Here is a 2,768-nt window from a genome sequence, read left to right as displayed (position 1 = left end):
CTTAATATTGAAAGTGATCCATTTCGACCACCTGAGGAGAAAGAAGAGATACTTGGTCCGGAAGTACCATATCTAAGTGCAATTGGAGCGCTGATGTATCTTGCAAATTGTACAAGGCCTGATATATCATTTGCTGTGATTCTTTTGGCAAGATTCAGCTCATCTCCAACTCGAAGACATTGAAATGGAATTAAACATGTTTTTCGTTACCTCCAAGGGACCATTGATTTATGCTTGTTTTATCCTAAAAGTTCAAAAGGTCAAATGGTTGGTTTTGCAGATGCAGGATATCTTTCAGAGCCACACAAAGCCCGATCACAAACATGATACGTTTTCACGATCGGAGGCACTGCTATATCTTGGCGTTCTCAGAAACAAACGCTCGTGGCTACTTCTTCAAATCATGCTGAGATCATTGCACTCCATGAAGCAAGTAGAGAATGTGTATGGCTAAGATCAATAAGCCGACACATCTGTTCAAGCAGTGGAATTGATGAAAATATAGAGCCAACTATTCTATATGAAGATAATGCAGCATGTGTTGCTCAAACAAAGGACGGATATATCAAAAGCGATAGAACGAAGCATATTCATCCGAAGTTCTTCTCATACACTCAAGAGCTCGTGAAGAAGAAAGAGATTGAAGTAAGATATGTCCAATCATGCGACAATGCAGCTGACCTCTTCACAAAATCACTCCCTACCTCGGTATTCAGAAAACACATCCATAACATTGGAATGCGTCATCAGAAGGATCGGTGACTGCTCATTCGAGGGGGAGCTTACGTAGTTGTACTCTTTTTACCTTACTATGGTTTTTCCCATGGGATTTTCCTAGAAAGGTTTTTAACGAGGCAACAAAGACGTTAAGCGATAATGGATAGTGACACCGGTCCCCAAGGGGGAGTGTTACGAAAGCACAACCACCTTTGTTGAAAAAATAAAAAGATGTGGGATCCGCTGCACTATTTGCACAGTGAATCCTACTTTTTAACTTCTATATAAACGATCGATTCGTTCGTTTATAAAACACACCTCAACTTCTCTTCTTACTTCTAATAAGACACTCCAAAACCAACTGTTGGATCCTCCATCCTCATCTCAGGCCAGCCTCAGCCAACAAATACAGCCAGGCCAGATCCCATGAAGTAATAGCTCTGGAGCATCCAACACCAAGCTACATGCACATGGGAGATGATGGGAGAGCCTTGGTCTTTACGACCCACACTGGTGTCCCCACCTCTCACGCCATGCCTCAGCCATCTCATGAGGATGCATTCATCAGGAAGTCAAACATTGAGGCCTTGATCAAGGCTCTCAATGCAAATTCTGGTAACCAAAGTATTAATGCTTTAAATTCTATTCACAATGAATCACACACTGCTAGGCCAATGATCATTGATTCAGGAGCTTTTCATCACATGATTAGGGATGCTAGACTGATTAGTGATATTAAACCAGCTCTAAGAAGTGTTGCGATTGCAAATGGTGATAGAATTCCAATTAAAAGAATAGGAAATCTGAATCTGTTTGATAAAGAATCTCAAGCTTTTTATATGCCTATCTTTACTTCTAATCTTTTATCTGTGAAAAGAGCCACTAATGATTTAAATTGCAATATTATTTTTAGTCCTAATGATGTGTGCTTTCAGGGTATTGAAACAAGTAAGATGCTAGGCAAAAGTGTGAGCAAGGGAGAGCTGTATTTCCTTGAAGATACCAAGCTTAGATCAGATTCTACTTATGCATTTAATTATGCTTCTGTTTTAGCTAATGATGGGTTAGGGCATGCTAGATTAGGCCACCCTCATTTTCATGCTTTGCAACTGATGTTACCTAATCCATCTCTTAAAAATGAAACTTGTGAGGCTTGTATTCTTGGTAAACATCATAAATCTGTTTTTCCTTCATCTATGACTATTTATGAGAATTGTTTCGATCTAGTTCACTCTGATGTTTGGACTACACCTTGTGTTTCTAGAGAAAACCATAAATATTTTGTGACATTCATATATGAGAAATCAAAATATACTTGGCTCACATTGATTCAAAGTAAAGATAGAGTTTTAGAAGCTTTTATTAACTTCTAAAACTATGTAACTAACCATTTCAATTCCAAGATCAAAATTTTTAGGTCTGATAATGGGGGAGAATACACTAGCAATGCCTTCAAACAACACTTAGCAAAACATGGAATTATTCACCAGACAAGCTGTCCATACACACCACAACAAAATGGAGTGGCTGAGAGGAAAAATCGCTATCTTATGGAGGTTGCAAGAAGCATGATGTTTCACACCAATATTCCAAAAAGATTTTGGGGAGATGCTGTGGTTTCTGCATGTTATCTCATCAATAGAATCCCAACCAGAGTCCTCAAAGATGTCTCTCCATTTCAGGTATTGAACAAAACTAAGCCTCCTATTGATCACTTGCGTGTGTTTGGGTGTGTGTGCTATGTGTTGCTACCAGGTGAGCAAAGGACCAAGCTTAATCCCAAGAGTATCAAAGCTATGTTCATAGGATACTCTCACACACAGAAAGGATACAAGTGTTACCTGCCAGACTCAAGAAGGGTAATGGTCTCAAGGGATGTCAAGTTTGTGGAATCAAAAGGGTACTATGATGAGAAGAGTTGGGAAAATGGACCATCTGATAGAGCAAACAACCTGAAGATCATCCTGGAAAGTTTAGGAATCAGTAAGCCTCAGAGCAGTGAGGCGCCTAGAACCTATCCATCAACACCAGTGGCCAGTGGCTGTAACCAA

Source organism: Brassica oleracea, chromosome C6, assembly GCF_000695525.1.
Source record: "Brassica oleracea var. oleracea cultivar TO1000 chromosome C6, BOL, whole genome shotgun sequence".
Lineage (NCBI taxonomy): Eukaryota > Viridiplantae > Streptophyta > Magnoliopsida > Brassicales > Brassicaceae > Brassica > Brassica oleracea.
Note: the sequence above shows the minus strand (reverse complement) of the source record.